Raw genomic sequence first — 21426 nt, forward strand, 5'->3', positions numbered from 1 at the left:
CATGTATCCTGTAGTGGCTCATCTCATTTCAACTTCTCTTTAGTTTTACCCATATTGTTTCTAGATATGGATTTTTGTGGTTTTACTGCAAAGAGAAGAGTCTTACAGTACAGTTACTGTGCAGTGTCCCTGCATCTTAATGAGAGAGCAATGTACAGACCTCACGTTCATTACTGGTAATGACACATTCAGATTCTCTGTGTGAGGCAGACAGCACTAAAGGAAGTGCAGACAAATGCTCTTCATGTCCAAGACTAGTGCTGCCTCTGGAAATAAACCACATGTAGCTAGCTAAGTTGTTGCCTGCCATGGAGATAACATTTGAAACTACTTCCTCTCAGCTACTAACCACAGCAGTAGGATGAGGCACCACACAGTGTGACAACAATAACACAATTTGTGTGACAAAAATCCCCAAATTGTTATGTCTTTTAAACAGCAACATACTTCATGCTACTTTACTGTCTTTCTTATATTTCTTGTTCCCAACCATCTAGACTCCCCTTCAGACTTCACGTGTTGATTCATAGCTTTTCACATGATGAGCTTTTTTCCAGGTCTCATACAATAAAGTAAAATTTATTATGTCCTGCAGAAGAGAAGGTGACAGGTGGGCTCCCTCACGTGTGCAGCTTTCTCTTGCACCTTTGCTCTGTCAGCTCAAAGGCATGCTGTTGATCTCTCTGTTGGAAATACAAATGGTAAAACTATTGTGGCTAAAGAATCCTGACAGCCTCCTATCTGCCCAGCATGCACAGATGGATATTCTAGGCTGCTGCTGGTTTTCACCCCACACTGCTTCCCTCTCAAAAGAAACACAGCATCGGGTTTCGATGCATCTCTGAATCCTCCTCTGATTGTCTTTTACAAAGTGATGTTCAATGGCAAGCAAAGCAAAGAGGACTTCTGAGGTCAACATCGTGATGGAAAACTCATCTGTGTGAATGTAATAACTTTTTATTTGTGACAACCCAACGCAGAAGTCAGAATCCTGCTACATGAGATCATCTACACCCTCAGAACAAAAAGATGACCCCACCTAGACACTATACAGCTTTTTTTTTTTTATATAGTTTCTCTTCTGTACTGAGTCTGGCTGGGATGGAGTTAATTTTCTTTGTAGCAGCCCATATGGTGCTGTGTTTCAGATTTTTATAACTAAAACAGTGTTGATAACACACTAGTGTTTTGGCTATTGCTGAGTAATATTTACTGAACATCCAGGTTTTCTCTTTTTCTCCATTCTTCCCCCTCAGTGAGTAGGCTGCAGATGCCCAAGAAGTTGGGAGGTGGAAAAACCAGGACAGCTGAGACAGAGTGATGAAAGGGGGGTATCTCATGCCACATAAGCCATGCTCAGCAATAAAATTTTGGGGCAGAGAAGCAGGAAAAAGGTATTCTGACCTTGTTGAGGACCTCAGTATCACTGACATTGAATCAGCACAGGAGACAGGACATTGTGGCATGTGGTTTAAGGAGTTGGTTTTCACTCTGGATTTTTTTACAGGACTTTATGTAGTCATTTCCTGAATGACAGCTCTTCCATTGCACAGGGACCATGAGGAAAAACTCTATTACCTTGGGAATGAAAGCCACAACTACAGGCAGCAACGCAATGAACATGTTTTTGCCTGGAACAGGATGAATATAAAGGTGCCTATCAGTCTTGGACATGACTTAAATGAAAATTGCCACTTATATTGTTATGCATGGCCAATACACAGTTATAGAACTGATATGGTTTTGCTTATTGTAAAGGCTGTAGGGATTTTGCTGCATAGTAGAGATAAAAATATTTAGGCAGAAATTCATCTAGCAATATATATTCACTGAAATGCAAGAAAATAAATGATAGTTGAGGTTGCTGTGACATGAGACATCTACTCTCTCATGGCCAAGAAACACTCCACAAGCTCTGCTTCAGTCTAGCAGGCAGCAAATAGCACAGGTCAGTCTGTGCTGAGGCCTCAACCAGCAGCAGGGTGCAGGCAGACTCACCCTGCTTCACCACATGTTCCACTGCCAGACAAGCTCTTCCCTCACCCCCAACAACAGTGTTCATTTTGCAGTGAAACAATAACTTTTATCAGTCTGACTCTGAGTGTGTGAGGTTAACAGGAGCAGGTGTAGCTGCCTCAAGGATGCTAGCTTTGGGGTTTGAAGGGGAAGCCAGATGAGTCCCTCCCCAGTCATGTGCCTGAAACCCTCCAGAGCTCTGAGTCAGGCAATGAGTAATAAGCCTGTTGATGCTTATCTACTGAATGCTCTGTGTTCCATGGTGTCACAGAGAATGGCATCAGCTTTCCTTGTGGTGAAGGCCAGGTTGGATGGGGCATTGAGCAACTTGGGCTAGCAGGAGGTGTCCCTGCCCATGGCAGAGGGGTTGGAACTGGATGGCCTTTAAGGTTCCTTCCAACCTGACCATAGAACCAGAATAATTCTGGTTCTATGATTCCAAGCTCTCTGCTTCCTGGTGCTGGTTGGCAGCAGCAGTACATGGGTGTTAAACTCCAGCACAGACAGAGAAGCTGTGGTAGTTTCTGCATTGTGGAAGAATATCTGCAAACTCACAGGTGGGTCTACAAGTTATTAAGGAATGAGCTGAACACAGAACCCATTGGGAATGAAGGCTGGTGAAAAGATGAGGGTTCATCTGGGCACACATTTAAACATAGTGAAGTGAGTGAAATTTATCTTCATTTATTTAAACCAATGCCTAATCCTAGAGTCAGTGCTTCATAATTGCACTTCAAGAGCTTCTGCTAATATGTCATACAACTTTAACAAAAGTGGATAGGTATTCTTTCTTAGTTAAAGTGGTTTGTTTTCTTTTCTTGGCATTTAATTGTCTGGGAAATTGAAGCATACATTTGTTATATCTAGGTTTGGTGAGCCAATTTCCTGTAAACTGGCATTCCCTGAATGTTGAAGTTTAATTTCATTCTCTGAATGCCAGAGGTATGAAAGAAGTTCATTAATATAAGCTGATATGAACAAACCACCAAAGAAAGCTTCATTGTGCAGACATTATCAACAGCTTAATTTATGGTTACCTAGTGGAGACTGTGATGACACAGTTTACCACACACTGGCTGCATGTTCAATAGCAGAAACACTGATAATAGCATTGTCGAGCAGTGCAGAAAAGACAAAGCTAACTGCAGTCTGTAAGGTGACTCATTCAAATTCTTACCATGGCTGTGTCCAACCACATATTTTTTTTCTTAATTTAATAATGTTTGCCCCAGGATTTGAACCAGATACTGTAAATCTTGTTTAGTTTGGTATGGTTGAGTTTTTTGGTGTGTTTGTCACTTTTGTTTTCTGGTTGCTTGTTGTTTGTTACTCATTTTTTTCTTAGCACGTGACATAATGCTGTTTAATAAGCAGACAAAGCAAAGAATTCCCAGGAAAGATAATGGAAGCAAAAGTAACCATAATTTTCTGGGATCATCATGTTAGGTTTGAATGCAAGCTCAGCAGCAAGCCCCTGAATTTCCGGGGCTGAGAAGAATGACTGACTGCAACAGACAGAGCAAGGCTACTTTCTCCTTCATGGTATTTCATGTAAGTCCTATTAAATCATGACCATACTTCAGTAACTGCTTACCATGTTTACCTCCTGTTGCCTATAAACCCCTCACTCAAGGAAAGCTCTCACTAAAGATAGTTCAAATTCAGACTGTCTCTTATCTGTAAGGGCATTCTCAGGAATAATCCCAGTGCAGTTTAGATCTTCCAAAACCAATTTAAACCCGAGATGGAAGATTACTGCAGGTCTAATTGTAGAATATCACTAAACATATTCATATACATATTAATATTGCAATATACAATTACATATTATTTTGCTATATGGAAAGTCATTGTTTACAGAAGTTTAAATTTTGGCCACAGTCTCAGCCCTTAATGATACCTAAAGTCTCTTTCCAATAGGAGCCTTACTCTTCCCACCCTGGACTGAAGCTTGCTCAAATCCCTTCTACTTTTAGGCAACAATTCCCTCACTACAGAATGTAAGATGGTTCAGGACTACTTTTAACCCACTTTTCACTACAGGGCAAAGGATTCACAGGAAAGAAAGTCCTGTGGTAAAGTAATCATATGCTTCTAATCCCCACTGCCCTGCTTCCCAGCCTTCCTGATAAACCTCCTGGACACTTCTCTATGCATTGGACAGCTATGACATAGATACATCATAAGAGAGAGCCACAAATGTCAGAGTGGAGAGAGAAACATGTTTTTCCTTCCTGAAAGATTTTTAAATTTTTTTTCTACATTCAAATAAAGTGATGAGAATCCTGAACTATTCTGTGACTTGTGAAACTTTTGAATTATGTTAATTTATATTTTAACAATGGCAAAGCATTTCATTTCACATTTGGGCTTTTAGTTTTAAAACTGCACTGAACTGGCATTTTAAAAAGTCTTCCTGAACCATTGTCTCTTAAAAAATGAAAAGAGGGTATTCTGATATTTTCAAAACAAGAAAATTAAAGTTGAATTAAAGCTATCAAAAGATTACATTTGTTCTCTGGGAAAAAAGTTTTCTAATCCAATAAAAGGGGTTTTTTTCCCACAGAAAAGTGTCCTTTCTCAACTCAACTGCACATTGCTTAAGGCAGTATATCCAGGTGTGACTTTTTCCCTTTTTCATGTAATTGTTTGGAAGGCAGAGGTTATTCATTCTGGAGTCTAAAACTGAACCTGAAAAGAAAAAGCAAGGGAGTGAGGGTACCTTTACAATAACAGGATTTGAAAGGGTCTTGTCTAGCATACAGACCATTCACTCTGTATTTTTCTGCTTACTACTTTCTGAGAGAAGGTGAGGGTTGATATGTTAATGTTTTATCAGAATGGTCTTCAGATCAAACACTCTTCTCTTCATCCAACACACTCTCTGCCCCAAATATGGAGTCTAATCTTCAGGGACAATTAGACTGTAGGGTTTCACCACTGTAGGTTTCCAGAAAAATAAAACTGAGAGAAAAATGTACAGATCCATTGGCATTTTTCCTCTATGCCACCAGCCAGTTGGACAGGTCTTTTGTTTGAGTCTTGTGTATGTTCAACTAGCTGGGTAGGGAGGAGCACATTTCATGAACTGTCTGTATGACAATTTCTCTGTGCAATGTAACTCAAAATGCATTTCCTACTCATAAAAATAGGTGGGGTCCATCACTCATTACCATTGTAGACAGTGGGAAGTGGTATTTCATTTAGAATCCATGTTTCTATGGAACATTATTTCCTTGAGAGGGAAGTGACAAGACAAGAAGGAGACAGGAGTTAGAGAGAAGCTCATTGAAATAGCAGAAGATTATCAGAGGGTTAAATCAGCACATGTCAGAGGAGGAAAAGAGCATTGGAATCAATAGGCATTTTCCTACTGTCTACTGTTGGTTTTGCATTGGGCTTTATGATCTTAACCAAGAGGATTTGCTCAGAGCAGGGTAACATACTGAGTTAGTATTATGTACCAGTAATGCAGCAGTGCAATGAAAGTCACCTTAAAGTAAGATGGAAGTGAAGGCAGGTGACCATGATACAAGAGATATCTTGAAGCTGTGGGAGTTCCATCTCCATGAGAATGTTTATGACAAATTCGAGCCCTGGCTTTTAGAATTCAACCAAAACCCAGCCTTGCGTTTAGGCTGTTCCATGGATGACACTGTGAGAAGAAAACTTTTCCACAGTATTGCTGAACTACATGATATTGACACTTCCAGGGCGAACCAAGTAGCTGGGATGAAGGCTGGCAGAAGGCATGGGCGCCCTGGAGCAAAGCTGGTGAGAGTGCCTGGCTTACTCACTTATGAAAAAGTGGCCAAATGTACTTCTGCTTCTTCTCCACAACCTGCCCTGCAGGCTGCAAGAGGATCGATTCCTAAGGTGACTGTCCTAGCTAAGAAAACTGCCAGAGCTCTTCCAAGAAAAACACTGACTTCCCAGATGCAGGAAAAAATGGCATGCCAAAAATACCCTTCCATGCAAAAGGTGAAGCTAAAAATAAACAAATCCAAGGAGGCTGGGCATTTTCCACACAAGTCTGCCCAGCTCAGTTGGTGGTTACCTACACCTGACTTCTGCAAATATGAGCTAACCACACAGATATTTCCTCTGATAAGGACCAGAGGCCCACACCCCTGGCTGTCTGAATGGAACTAGCTCTGTTCACAAGTCACAGCATATTCTAAATGTGAAAAAACTGAGGCCAAATACTGGCTGTAGCATGTTTTTGCTAATGCCAGGAAAACCTGTGAAAAGACAAAAGTGGTAATTCCCAAATGTTTTCCATCTCCCTGAAGGATTCATGAAATTTTCATTGCAAATCCTCCAGGACAAAAAAACACTGAGAAGTAGCTATGTGTGTTGCCACAGTTTAAGCACAATATGCAGTTCACACTTAATTTGGATTATTTTTGGGTTATTTTTGTTCCTACAGCTATGAGCTATAAATGGTAGAGCCATGCTTCTGGTTAACTGAGGCAAGTGGAACGTGGAGGAGAGAGGGTGTGAGAATCAGCCTGTGAAAAACAAAGTGGGATGTGTCAGAACTCATCTGTGAAGGACTTTCAGTTATAACATACCTGATGGAGCTTGTCATGCATGCAGGTGAATTTGCTGCCTCCTTGTCTCCAAACCCAAGGCGTGACCTTTATGTCAAAAATCCATTTATTATTATGCTATAAAATAACACCTGAAAAAAAAACGTGTCTTGGTAAACAATGGTCAGACACAGGTTGGCAAAAAGTGCTCCAGAATCTTCAGTAGGGTCACCCTTGTGCACAGCTCTAGGGACTGCCTTGCACATATTCCCCATGTGTCACATATCGTGCAGGGCCAAATTATTCCAAAATGTTTCCTGCAAATAGAGTCAAGAGTGCTTAATGAATGAAGCAAGGAGCAGGCAGCATGATAACAAAATTGTTCCTTATTTACTTTACAGTTAAGAGGGATTACTTATCCACAGGATTCAAGGATTCAGTAACAGGTTATTGAATAGTAAACAGTGATTTAAGGCTAAAAGCTGTGAGCAAAATCTGTTTTCTGATTTACTAGAGAAACAAAAAGAATGTCAGCATTTTAACTGGAAAACAGGGACCTTTTGTTAGAGGAATTCTTGGAAATAAAAACAATGGTCCTTTATAGAACATTGGTATCATATCCAGTTTCTGAACCAAACTGAAAACACTAGCAACATTCACTTTTTTATGATACTTAACTGAGGAAAAAAATCAACATAGATCTGTTTTGGTCAGCATAAGGTAGAACAAACTGAAATTCTTAGTGAAACACATGGAAAAGAATGATGTCTTGATTTTATTTCAGTTAGAGTTTTCTTTTGCAAAACAAATAAAATATATTAACCATTTCAGTAGTTGAAAGCAGAAGTGCTATGAAGCAGTTAAGGGAAAACAATACAATTTTATCATTACACCAGCTGATATCAAACTGATCACACCTTCATAATTAAATTGATAAAATGTGTATGATCAATATCAGCAATACTTCTTGCTCTTTCTTTGAAAGATGCTCTGCAATTTGAGTGGTGATTTGTTGATTGTCTGTGCCTCTGGAAACAGAAAAGAGGGAGCAATTCCATAATGTTGCCATTTTTGCACTTAGGTGTGAGAAAAGGCTAAAGCAGATGCTATGGGAGCGTATTTGTTACTACAGGAATTTGGAGGGCATAAGGAGATAATTGGGTATCTCAGTCAGTGGGCAGGTAATGAGCTGAGCTCTACAAGAGAAGAGTTTCAGTGATCTGGAAAAATTCACTTCACTGGAAGTGTTGAAGGCCAGGTTGCATGGGGCTTTGAGCAACCTGATCTAGTGGAAAGTGATCTAGGGGGAGTTGGAACTGGATGATCTTTAAGGTCCTTTCCAACCCAAACTATTCTATGGTTTCCTGACAGGCAGTCTATGGGGAAGGCAGTTTAAAGCAGCATCTGATAAATTATTAATTCCTCTAAGTATCAAGTGCCATCCAAAGAACCTTACAGATGGAGAGATTCACTGACCAGAAATATTTTTGCACTATGGGAACAATAAAAGCAATAGTGGGAAAGGTTATTTCAAAGACAAAGCAACAAAGAGGAAAGACTGCTGAAGGGAGAAGAAAGATTCAGAAGATCCAGATTTTTGATCCAGAATAATCACTAGGATGGAATAAACATTACATTTTATTTTCAAATGCATGAGGCAGAATTTTTAGATTATGATCATATAATTTTTTAATAACTTTGGTTGGAAGGAGCATCCAGAGCTGTGACTGTTCTCTCCACTCTTGCTCAGTTTTGGGTTTAATGTCCAGCTCATGATAAGCCTTGATACATGCTGGAAAATTCTGCTCCAAAGAATCCAAACAAACAGAAAACATTAATCGTTTTCACACATTTTTTGATTATTAACTCAGGAAATAAATACCCCATGTAGATTTATTTGGGTCAGCATAAGGGAGCACTGAGTATATTTGGGGTCATACAAATACTGTATATTTGGGCTTTTTATAACATAGTTATTAATTGCAGTCACTTTCACAACAAATTGCAGAAAAACTAGAGAAAGTGTGATCAGTACCATGAAAGAAACCCTCTGGTGAGAAATACTGTGGGTATTTGTTTTAATGTTGAACACACAAAAATAGCATGACTGCATCTCCTTCAGTCTTCATTTCATTCAGGTAATATTATTCCAATCTAAGCAGCAGTTGCTGAGCCAAAGTAATTTCAGTCCTACAGATCCATCCATTCACTTCCACAAGTTAAATCTTCCTAACGATTCTGACCTGCCAAGAAAGTGCCTTAAGCTACATAGGTACAGTGCAGCCTTCTGCATGGAGGAATCCCTCTTATCTCGGATGAGATTGTCCTCCTCATCTTTGATTTGGAGTCTTCCAGTGGAGTACTTGGTTTCCTGTCTGCCATTGCAGAGCAGAGTTTTCATGGTGCCATCCAGGCACTCCCTCCTCCTGAACAGTGCAGTGTGACTCTCCCTTTGGCCATCACTGAATACCACTAGTTTATCTCTGTTCCTGAAAGAAGTAGCAATGAATGAAGTGATGAGAAAACACTGTGTTTTATTAACCTGTCTCAGACAGCTGTCAAACATAACTCAATGAAATAGGAAAATAATGTCAAGTGGAAAACCTCAGGATTTACATGGAAAGGCATTAGATATCTGGTCTCACTAAAAGACTTCAATATGTAATATAATAGCTAATGGATGGTGAGATCCAAATTTTACATGACTTCATGCAGGGATCTCAAGGCATTTTGCAGGCAGAAAATCCATTTTACAGCAGGATCCTTCCTCTTCCTCAGAAGAGATATGTGTAAGAGTCCCAAAGCTGTTTTTCTCATTTTGCATGGAGGAATAGAGAGACAATACAGATTCACAGAATGTGACTAGGAAGAGACCCACAAGGACCCTCAAGTCCAATTCTTAAGAGAATCCCTTAAGTGATCCCTTTCAGGGATTAAACCCACAGCCTTTGTTTTAATAGCACCATGCTGTAACCAACTGAGATAATCTCAGTCCTTGTCCAATATTAGAGGGGAAGCCAAACACCTGGGAATAGATCTCAGGAGCCCTCATCCTGAGTTCTTTAGTACCCACATTGCTAACACTGACAGCTGCTGATCTCCCAGCTACTCTGGCCAGTGTAAAGTTACATGGAACTAAATGAGGAATATTTCACAGTCGTTTTGCCAGTGGTGAATCGTCACCTATCATTCAAGGTGGAAGTGAATTTTCAGTGCTACTTTCTTGCAAAACCCTTGTTAGATAACAAGGGTTATCTTACAAATCCTTTCCCCCTTGATCTGGAAATTTCCCAGCTATGCAAAATCCAACCACAGTTCTAAATGTCAGTGTTGCTGTACCTGTGTCCAAAGTGGGGTCCCTATTAGTTACACAGGACTTACTTTTCTACTTTTACTATTGTGCCACCTGGGAAAAAGTTTCCTTCAGTCCATCACTGTAGAGGCATTTCACTGTGTGATCTGGGAACACAATTTCTTGTGTGCCGTCGGGATGATGTTTTTCTGTAGAAAAGAAGATGTAAAAAGTCGTTCTACTGTTCTTTCAGGTTGCCTTACACAAAGCTAGGTCAGGATTTTTTTTTTTTGACATTGTAGTGAAGATGTAAATTATATTTACAATACTGGTAAAAGAAATTAAAGAATCACATAATCAGATAATCAGAATTGGAAGAACTACATTTACATTCCATTATTATATTTGCTTTGTAGGAGGAAACTGAAAAGTGAAGTGATGGAATATACTGAAAGTGTAATGCAAAAGACAATGTGAAATGGCAAGAAAACACCCAATCTGCTGGAGTCAGAATTCAAACTACACTTTCATAATAGAAATAAATCTGCACATACAGTTCACATTATGAGGTCTTGCATACCTATCTGATTATTAGGAAACTGCAGCACCTCCAGGCCATCTGGATAAGCAGTATGAGTTGTCTGTGCATCTGCATAATAATAAATCTGGAAGGAGAGTGAGATGATAGCAGCATATTCGCAATATTTGCATAAGCAGATTCAACTATAACAATGTGCTCAAAAGTAAGCCATCTTTAAAAAGTCATTTCAAGGTCATATTCTGCATCTGCCATCCATAAAAGTAGCTATGTTCACATTGCTGTTCCTTCCTGTCATTCACTCTCATGGTTGTGTCCAGATGATGCTACTTTCACCTCTGTAGTGTGCAGGAGAACAGTGTGCACATGAAAGTAATCTTCCCACCTCTGTGCTCTCATCCATGAACTATTAATTTAAAAAAATCCCAGTACTGCAAAGGCTTCACTAATTTCCACTTTAGCCCACATTGTTATTAGCTACTTTTATTTACATAATGCCAACATGGAAGAAACCTCCATGCTACCCACTCTACAAATGATGTATGAAAATCTATAAAAAACAGTCCTTGCTTCAAATGGCTGCCCATGCCCCTTGCCTTCGTTCAGCCTCCTGCTCGGCCAGCTACACATTTGTTCCTTATTTGACTGTTACCTTCATGCCTTTCCACTTCTGTCTTTGTAGATGAAGCAGTTTCACTGCTCAGGGTTGTTAAACCAACTCCCTTCCTCATCAGTTACTCTCAGAATTGATTGATATAGATAAATTATAGAACTTTGCTGGAAAATCAGTTAATAATTTTATTTTCCTTAAAGAAAATTAAAAGTTACCTAGCACCCTCTGATCTGGCATGATCTTCTTTACATCTCCACGGGAAAAGCTGATCATTGTCATCCTTTCATCAGCACTAATATCCTTTTTAGTACTGTCGTGGAAAGTGAGGATTTATCATCCATCAGAAAACTCCTCTTCTGCCTTCAAACACACAGATTATCCAATGCAGATGAAGTCAAAGGAAATGAGCAGCACTGCACTGCCTTCCAATTAAATTGGATCTTGAAGGAAGTCATGCTACATCTTTGTATTTCAAAGGTTATCTCTTCAGAACAGGCATTATTTTTCATTTGTGTGTAAAAGAGGACAGAAGAAATTTTCTTTTCACAAGATGAGCTTACTTGTAGCACATGTTGCAAGTTCTCACCCCACCACTTTGTTTTAATGTTAAGCACAATAAGGTGCACAGCCCTGTGGCAATAGGGAAAACAGTCAGGTTTCTTCTTGACCATCATTAGTGAATTATTGACCAGACTCATTTTGTATATGCTTGTACATCTTCCACTCAGGTACACAGATCACTTGAGAGATGCCTGGTTCTGGACTGTGTGAATCAAAATGACTGAACTTGATGAATTAACGCAGATTGCTGATGTGGTAGGTTAAGAACCATTTCTTTCCAAGTAGTCCTGTATGGACCTTCAGTACTACAGAATTAATTTTGGCTGCATGCACAGACCTAATATTTGCTTGACACTTCTTATCGACAGCAGGCAATAATGTCATTAGTATGTTCTTCTACAAAAAGGGCACTAGTCAGAGAAGACTTCATACCCAGCATGGTTAATCATTTTTCCTGATGATACTGTAGCAGTTGTTTCTGTTCAGGATATATCAAATACCATGATATAACTCTTTTGGTAACATTCAAAGAAGAAGGCAACCAGAAGATGCACTACAGCTTTGTCTTACTATTCCGATCTAATCAGAATTTTCACAAAAAAGGGAATATCTCCCAACCAAAAAAAAAGCTATTTTCTCTTGCCTTTCCATCATGATACTCTATTTTTTCCTGCACCTCTTCCACATGCTTTCTCCTTTATTGATGTAACTTTGACCTTCTAGATAATATTGATTTTGAAGGTTGTATTATGAAAACCTCAAGGTCAGTGTTATATAAACAGAAATGTTTTAAAAATAGGTTCAGTAACTTAAAACAATGGCGCAAAAAATTTATTTACTTTCACACACAGAGGAAAGATTCTCTTCTTTCTGGTATTGCCTTGTATTTGCAATGAATTTTTATATTTCATTTGTAACTAGAAATGTTGCACATTAATTCCAGTTTTCTTCCATTTGCAAAGCAAAAGATAGCAAAGCAGAAGTCAAAAAATGAGGTGATAAAAGTGCATTCTGGCAAAATTATGCTGTACGAAACAGAGAGAATAAACACAGGAACAGAGAGAGGAACTATCTCTGAGTGTTGGGTTACTGATTTACAAAGAAAGGTATTTGTGTTAGCTAGAGTCGCTCTTCCAAAACAAATTACACGGCTCTTAGCTGTTAGGTGGTGCTATCTGTGTAACTAAGGGCTATTCTGGACACTACAATTCCAGTTTACCATTACCATAAATGCTCTTTGCAGTCTGGCAGAAAGGAGCTTAAAGTCAAGTGACATCTGGCACACAGTGTCCAGGGCAGTTACGAGCTGATGTTAATTACAGTTTAAAGATGTGGTGAATTTTGAATTATGGGATCTGAAGGAATAGGGAGAACTGCTCCCCACAGGGCAATAATATGCTTCACTAAATAACTATAAACACCATGCTTAAAGTTGCCAGATCCATCTCTAAAGCCGTGTCTACTGCATAGCATAGGAAGTGGGAACAGAATATTTTCTTTTTCTTAGTGTGTTTTATTTCTCCTCACAGATGGAAAGAACACAGTTGCAGCTCATGTAAGAACTGCAATTTTAAGTAGCTCAAACCTTTATTTCATCATCCAGAAAAGCAGGAGAACTGTCTGTAGATACTTTGTTGTCATAAGCAGTTATGCCATTTCTCTTGTGTGGGGTCACAAAAGCCACTTTATTCTGAGCTCTTAGCAATTTTCCTGTCTTTTTAAGAGCTTCTTCTCCTTTCTGAGACAAAATTAAAATGTTAACTAACAACATAAATCTATTAATGTTCAACAGCTGGGCAGAAATATATTGACAAAGGAATCCAGCCTATTATTTGAAGCCATTGCAGTATTGTTTTTAAGACTGCACTTATATAACGGGTAAAGGCAAAAAAAATAAAGCCAGGAGAGTATTGTTGCCAAATGAATGGGAGTTAGCATGCTTATGAAAACTAATACCACAGACTCACTGTGACTCTAATTTATAGAGTTACATGGTGAAATACCTGTGTTTCTTCATTGTTCTTGCAGGGTGCAAAGCTGCAAGTGTCTTTCCTGTAGTTGTGTGACAGGAAGGTGTCTTCTGAGCTATATGAAATGGGCAAAAGTGTCCCTGTAAGAAAAAATCAAAGAAAAAGGGGTCATTGAAAGCACATGAAAACTGCTGAATAACATTTCCACACCCATCTCAGGCTTTTTAAAGATGCTAGCTCTCAGAGTCTTGCTACTTACACTGATAATGTTTGCTAACAGCTTGTTCATCCTCCCAAAGGTGCTTTGTCCTGGACCAAAATGAAATGCAGTCCACATCCACTCTCCCACCTCCTGAACCTTTGGGACAACAAACTCAGTGAATAAGTAGGTGGCAGCACAATCTGCTTTGCCTCTCTTGTAAAATATGAATTTGACAATACTTCTAAGAATCATAGATGTGTTTTAGTGACTCACATTATCTATGAGTCAAGAGCTGGGGACCAGTTTCTCCAAGTCATTTGCAGACCACTTCGAGCAGGCAAGAGGTTTCCACAGATCTTACCTGTAGCCATGATATTTTATGAAAAATCCTTTCCTTAGGATTTTTTCTCCTGAGAAGCTGAGAGGCCTCAAGAACAAAATGTAAACAATAATTACCTGCTGCTGTGGAATGCAACAGGTGCATCTGTGATTTGGCTCATGTGGTTGTTTTTAATTAATGGCCAATCTCAGTCAGCTGGCTCTGACTGTCTGTCCGAGACACAAGCTTTTGTTATCATTCCTTTTCTATTCTTAGCTAGCCTTCTGATGAAACCCTTTTTTCTATTCTTTTAGTATAGTTTTAATATAATATATATCATAAAATAATAAATCAAGCCTTCTGAAACATGGAATCAGATCCTCATCTCTTCCCTTAGCCTAAGACCCCTGCAAACACTGTCACACTTACCTTTTACACAGGAAGGTGAGCTGGGCTCCTTAAAACAACCACTCAGATGTGAGGCAGCTCCAGGTGACTTCCTACCATTAGATCTTCTTCCAGTAGGAGAGGGCTGGTGTACAACCAGAAGAAAAATGGAGAGGCCCTGGCTTAGAGTCATGCTTCACTTCAGTATGGGATCTATCAGCGATATGGCAAGAGTGTGCCATACACTTTTCCTTCCTAGCTTAGCTGTCTGTGTGTGGATATTGTACAGGAGTATAAGCTTGGTTCAGACTGTTGCAGAGAAAGAAGGGAGGATGGAAGAGGTGGAAGAAGCCTCAGACAGGGCCAAGTGCCCCCCAGTTCCCCCATCCCTTCTCTTGGGAACTGCACTTCATTTGCTCCATGGTGGATTGCATTGCTCTAATGTCTGTGCCTGGCTACACACCTGGTTTATCCAAATCCCAACCCTGACCCATGGGATAACTTCCTGTCATGACTCCACGTCTGTCTCATCACTATGGCCTTTGACAATTGGGATTTTGGTCTGGCCCTTCCTTCCACACAGAGCCTGCCCTCCTCCCTGGCTGGGCTGTGGGATAGACAGAGTCCTGCTGGACTCCATGGGCTGCCCTGGTTCTCCAAGCCCCTGGCCTCGCTGGGAACCACTGGCCCATGCAGTGCCCCAATTCTTGGTGCATGTGATCACCCCTGAACTACTTCTGGGGCAATGGGGACAGGTTTCAAAGCATACACTCGCACTCCGCCTGCAGGTGTCTAAATAGCTCAATGTATGAACAGCCTCTTAGATAATTACTGACAAAAAAATCTGCAGTTCCAGGGAAAGAGGGCCAAGCAGCAGCCAGAATCCCAATACAGATTCTAAACAATATCATAAAAAGGAAATAAAGGAAGTTTAAATAGACCTTGCTGAATAGGCTTACTTTGTCTGGTTCAAAAGGTGTCAGTGTTTCCTGATTAAGGGTCCTCCTGCCAGCTGGTGTTGTACTTCTGGAGCAGTTAGAGGTTTCCTCTTCTTCATATTCCTTGGTCACTAATCTCAAAGGATCAGCTTTTTGCACAGAGCTATTTATGTCCTAAAAGGTGTAAATACATTTGTATTAAGTTAATATAAACATCTTCAAATAGCATTAAAAATTCCTCCTATAATGGGTGCATCATTAAGTGGTTAAAACTTTAGGAAAATGTTCAGTTGTGTGTGTGGGCATATCCACAGAGACACACTCAAGCACACGCACACATTTTATACATAACTCTGCATTTGGGGTCTTGTTTTGCTTCCCACATTTCTCTGTGCTTGGGCAGCAATGCAAGTCTAATCCAAGGGGCAGAGTGTGAGTCCAGCAGCTGCTGAAAGGCTCTCATCCCTCAGTCCCACCACCCTGCCAGCTCTCTCTAGGTTATCACAACTGAGCTCAGTCCAGTAAAATATATTGCACAACAGTTCATTTTTACTTGTCGCATCTCCAACTTTTGTATGTTTTGATCTCAAACATCTCCATCAATGAAGGCTGACACAAGATTTGTAGGACCTAAAGGATGTGTGAGCTATAGAAGGGAAATGAGATGCAACAATTTTCAACCAAACTATAGCAGTTATTTGGACTGGAAAGATCAAGGAGACTCAGAAGCACTTCTACAATTTTTCATGCAGACCTTAAGACAGAGCACAGAGAAAACATAAAATATTCCTGCATGACCACCATGAGATACTTGGGATTTACAGGATTTACACAATGAGTCTCAAGTGTTTGCAGCTCCCAAGTACATGATGGTAAGATACAAAGAAACAATCAAAAAAATGTTGGAAATGGCACCAATAACTCTGATTTTGAAATGTCTCACACACTGAAGAGGGGCTGCTTGAGAAGATGCGTGTAAGCTATTAATGGAAAGAATATATTTGCCATGAGCTTAATTTACTCAAGTCCATGAGCTATTGCTCAAGGGACATGGGACTAGCAAAGCACCAACAGGAAGACTGCACTGCTCCTTCTCTGATAACAATGGTCAATGTTTGGTAGCTTTTCTCCATGTGATCAGTGAAATTTAGGGTATCTGCTGCTGCTGTGGTTGGTGATGCCTAATTTATATCAATAAATGACATTACAATTTAATGTATGCTCACAGGGAAGAAGCCAAGAAAGCAATCCTATTGCAACACCAGAAAACTGTAGGATTTTAAAAGGCTAAATTTTTCCTCCAAGCATAAAACAGTTTTCAGCAAGAGAAAGGTAACTGATTACCTCTTTCAGACAAGGTGGCTAAAAAGTACATAAATGAATAGAATTTATTGTTAAAAATAATATAATTTATATTTTACATTTGGTGATATTTTCTGCAGGCAGATTCTGTGGATATGCCTGAATTCGTCAAACATAATCAGGTTTTCAAATAAAAGTGGATGGGCAAACTGTCAAAATATGCCTGGGACTTGAGCTTGAGACAAAAGGTATAGAACTGAGGACCTTTAAGACTATTTCTGATGAAGAGATATTAGCTCAGAAATTGCAGAGATGAAAGAAAGAAAGAAAGAAAGAAAGAAAGAAAGAAAGAAAGAAAGAAAGAAAGAAAGAAAGAAAGAAAGAAAGAAAGAAAGAAAGAAAGAAAGAAAGAAAGAAAGAAAGAAAGAAAGAAAGAAAGAAAGAAAGAAAGAAAGAAGGAAAGAAAAAGAAAGAGCACACAATCCATCATTTCATTGCTAAATATCTCAAGACTGAAACTGCCAAATCATTTAAAATAACTTGAAAAGCCATTGGGGCAGTTTCACAGCAGCCCAAACCAATTTCAGTCCAGATTTCTGGAGTCTCACTCCTTTTCTTCTGTCCCCAGCCACATGTTTCCAGTCCCTCCTTTATGAGGCATCAGCAGCTACAGAGGGAAATTAACCTGGTTCATTGAGTAGAATCAGGCAGAGATGAACTCTTTTCCTGCTGCCTGGTTAGCTTTGAGCCAGCTGGCTCATCATCCTCAGAAAGTGTCAATAGGGCCACAGCAGCTCAAGTATTCATCAGCTTCAGAGAGACACAAGCATGTGGCAGCATTTGTTTTCCTTGTGGTTTATTATAGAAAGAGTGTTGCAATTCAAGCTTTTTAAAACCTTATCTATGACTTGTTAACAGAAGATACTTTATGGCTAGATGTAGTCAGAGAAAGTAGCACTGTTTCCATGAACATGATGAGATGTATCAGCCAATTCAGCTGAAGGAGCATCCATGCAGAACAGTTCTTGTTACACATGTCCTTGTAAAAGCCAGAATTCATTTTTTATGCATTGCATAAACTAGCATACCTATTTTTAAAGCAATAATGTCAAAGGAATCCAGACAGGCTTACATGAATCACATGCAGTCTCTGTTTTCATTCAGAGGAATGTCAGTCTAAGAGATCATTTGAAAATTCAGAGCCATCACTGTATCCCAGGCAACCACTACAACTTTGCACTTTTTAAGAAACTCAAATACTAAGTATTTGGACTAATCACGCATGACTGGGCTCTTGATAAAGATTATTTCAATTCTATCACTTTCATAAACAAAGCCATCAAATTATCTCAATTTTCTCCATTGGAAATATTTGGGTGACCAGTAAATGCAGACCCTTGATGCAAAGGGGCTACAGGATTAAAGGAAGAAGCAGCATCCCAACATGCACAAGGTAGATAGATTTTTTCCCAATCTTCACAGAAAACATAAAAAAAAAAAAATTAATCACCATGTCAGCTGGTTAAAACAAAAGAGGTGTAGTTTAGTAGTGAAACTCAACTTTATAAAAGAACATATAGGCAGTTCATTCTGTATCTTCATCATGGGAGCTAGTGAAACAGTTTGAATTTCCATCAGTGACACTGATCCTCCTCTGTGCAAAAGCAGGGACCTCTTGGAATTCCTCTAGTCCTACAGATCCGTGCTATCAGGAAGGCAGTGGAGAACAGGAGGAGGTATTGTTACTGTTACTGAGTGTCCAGCTAGACCACAGGAATTCTAAAAATATGTTCTCCTGGATCTTCATGCTCAACAATAACCAGTTACATTTTCTAATGAGCTTTTGCCCCCCAGCTGTTAATACCTACAATTCTTCATCAAATTGTCCCAGAAATTTCTCACTTGTCAATTCCCTAAAATAAGGATCTCTGATTACTTAGTACCTTCAAATATCACAGTTTGTGTCATGTAGGGTTCACATTCCCTCTAACAAATCAAAAACCTGAGAAAAAGCAACAAGTACTCACGGATGAAGCAGTGAAGTTCAAATGCTAAGAAAGTCTGTTCACATATTCACAGATCTTCCCTACTTGAGGGTTAGTAATTTGTCAGAAGAATGTTCATAGGCAAGGAAATAACATGCTCAAAGGTCATCAAAATCCCTTGGAAGATTAGACAGCAAAATCCATCTAAGATTGGAAGTAAGCATATTTGACCTTGGCTGAAACATTAAGAAATGCTATCAGTATACCTTTCAGTGGAATTCCCCGTCCCTCCTCCCACTTCCAACCCTGCCAGGCAAATAAATTCATCTTTTTTCACAGAAATAATGAAAACCTATCCAGAGATGCATATTGGGCAGGAAACTGGCTACTTGCTCTAACTAATGATCTGCATTCAGAAATCAAGTTGTTCTCAGAGTATCCATGTTAGTAAGAATTAATAATTAATAAATAAAAACTATTTTGGCCCATCTGATTGTTCTTTCATAGTCTGAATGAATCACTAATGATGTGCAGTTAAAATGGACATTTCTCTTGTCTCACTAAAGCAAAATTTGAATTGGACAGTTCCTCACCAGCTAGGTCATGTTACAGCACAAATTCTTAAAAGTATTATAGGTAACCAGAATACATATTTTTCAGAGATATGGACCATCTCTTGGTTATGGTTTTTTTTTTTACTTCATAAAATCATGTCTAGAAAAAAAAATTGTATCTTTAACAAAGATACAAATTGATCATTATTCAGACTTGCTCGCCAACTGTTTTTGTGCATATCCTCAAATTCTATTAGATTTGACAAAAAAAAGTCAGATGGCAATTTGTTCTTGGTTACAGCTGACTAAACTCACCAGTCCAAGCTAGCTTTAACTTACATTTGTTATAGAAGACATGCACACCTTCCAACCCTAGAACCATAAAATATTTTAGGTTGCAAAAGTCCCTCAGATCATCAGTTCCAACCATTGACACAGAACTTTCAAGTCCACCACTAAACCATTTCCCAAAAAGTGCCATATCCACACATTTTTGGAACAGTGCCAAGGATGGTGATTCCACCACTTCTCTGTTCAGCCCATTCCAATGCTTGACAACCCTTCTGGTGCTCAAGGTTATCCCATTCACTTAGATGTGTTCCTATGCTCAGTTTCTCAATTTTGGATAGAATTAGTGTGATAGTTTTTTTTTAATCTATATCCAAAATTCAGATTTGTCCAGATTCACAGGATCTGTGAGGGAAAGCATCCACCTGCTAGAAAAAAAGCTCAAATGCAAAGAAAATGCAAGTGAGTCACGGTGTGCAGATCTATTGCTATGACATGGATTTTGGGCTTCTGTTTAATGTTCCATTTACCTGAGACTTCAATTCTAGAGTCAAACAATTGGCAGCCACCTCTATTCACTGTAAAGTCTTTCTGTGCCATCAGATCAGATAAAAAGCATGTGTCTCTGTCAAACATTTTAGAGTTCACCCAGGACATCTGGGCACTATGCCCACCAGTCTAGCTCATGCTTGTGCTGGATTCCAGTTGGACTGGATCCAGTCCTGGCTAGATGGTGAAAGCCCAGATAGCAGTGACCTCAAAAGTCTGCTGTCCTCAACTTCCCCCCTTTCCAAAACTGTTGCTGAATTTTTATTGCCCATGGCTGTGTGCCATAGGAGGAAATTATCAATATCTCTTTTCATATCTGGAACCATACAGAACTCACAGAATTTACTGTCTAGCGACTTTCAAACACAGACATGCTGTCATGCTCACTATAGTGGAACAGTTGCCTCCCTTCTCATCTTATATCTTTTACATTTTATTTCAGTCCCTATACAGGCAGACAGCAGAGTGTGTTGGCTAATCTAAGTTTTTCTGTAGCCAAAGGAATTGTTTCCAGTAGAGAAGATTAATTTCAGAGAGATTGTACACTTGAACAAAGCATAGATTTCAACCAAATCTGACCAAAAGTGAGAAAAGGGACTTGTAATATCCAAGGCGTCCATAATATGAAGTAAGAAATACAAAGACAAGAAAAAGAAAAGCATAAAGAGATATTTAGATATCTAAATTCTAAACAATGAAATGTGTTAGAAATGTGGTAAGCTGGCTGTGGAGGAGCAGCCTCATGGGCACACCAGCCAGAAATAAGCATCTGACTTGGCATACTGAGCTAACTTGTCACAACTTGTAAAAATCAGAGTGGTTTTCCCACTGAGTTGAACTGGGAGAAGGACATTCTTACATATTGGCAAGTAAAGCCTCAAATGGCAAAATACTAGATTTATGGTTTGCCAAGGCAAGGGGATTCCCTGTAAAATCAGCCTGTGGAGTAGCAGCTGCAACAAGTTTGGAAAACTCTTTGAAAAGAACACACAATTCAGTTAGGTCTAGAAAAGAGGGGGAAAAATGTTTTTTCTCCTGCTACTGCAAAACCAGAAGAAAAGATACAATTCATAAATTCATATTTATGCACAAGCAAGAAAATATGATCATGCTTATACACACTTTCATTTGTGGAAATTTTGATTCCAAAGAACGTTCTCTTAAATATGTATTTGAAACTCTGGAAAAGTGACTACTGGTTGCAGGGATGCATATTTTATTATTCACATCTCTAAGGAAGTGTTTTTGGAAAGATGTCTTCAGCCCCACATGAGAGATGATGTGGCTCTTGTGATTATCTCTCCATGAACTTTCTTCTGGTGTGAATGAAGATGCTGTCCCTCACAGAATAGCTTCTGAAACATAGTGGAGAATTTGTTA

The 21426-nt window shown here is 39.3% G+C and overlaps 1 pseudogene; it reads right to left on the reverse strand.

Moving 5' to 3' along the window:
• Positions 1–8754: 8754 nt before the first annotated feature.
• LOC129118299 (uncharacterized) overlaps positions 8755–21426 on the reverse strand; it is a 28184-nt pseudogene continuing 15512 nt past the window's right edge.

This window comes from Agelaius phoeniceus, chromosome 3 (genome assembly GCF_051311805.1).
Source record: "Agelaius phoeniceus isolate bAgePho1 chromosome 3, bAgePho1.hap1, whole genome shotgun sequence".
NCBI classification, from domain to species: domain Eukaryota; kingdom Metazoa; phylum Chordata; class Aves; order Passeriformes; family Icteridae; genus Agelaius; species Agelaius phoeniceus.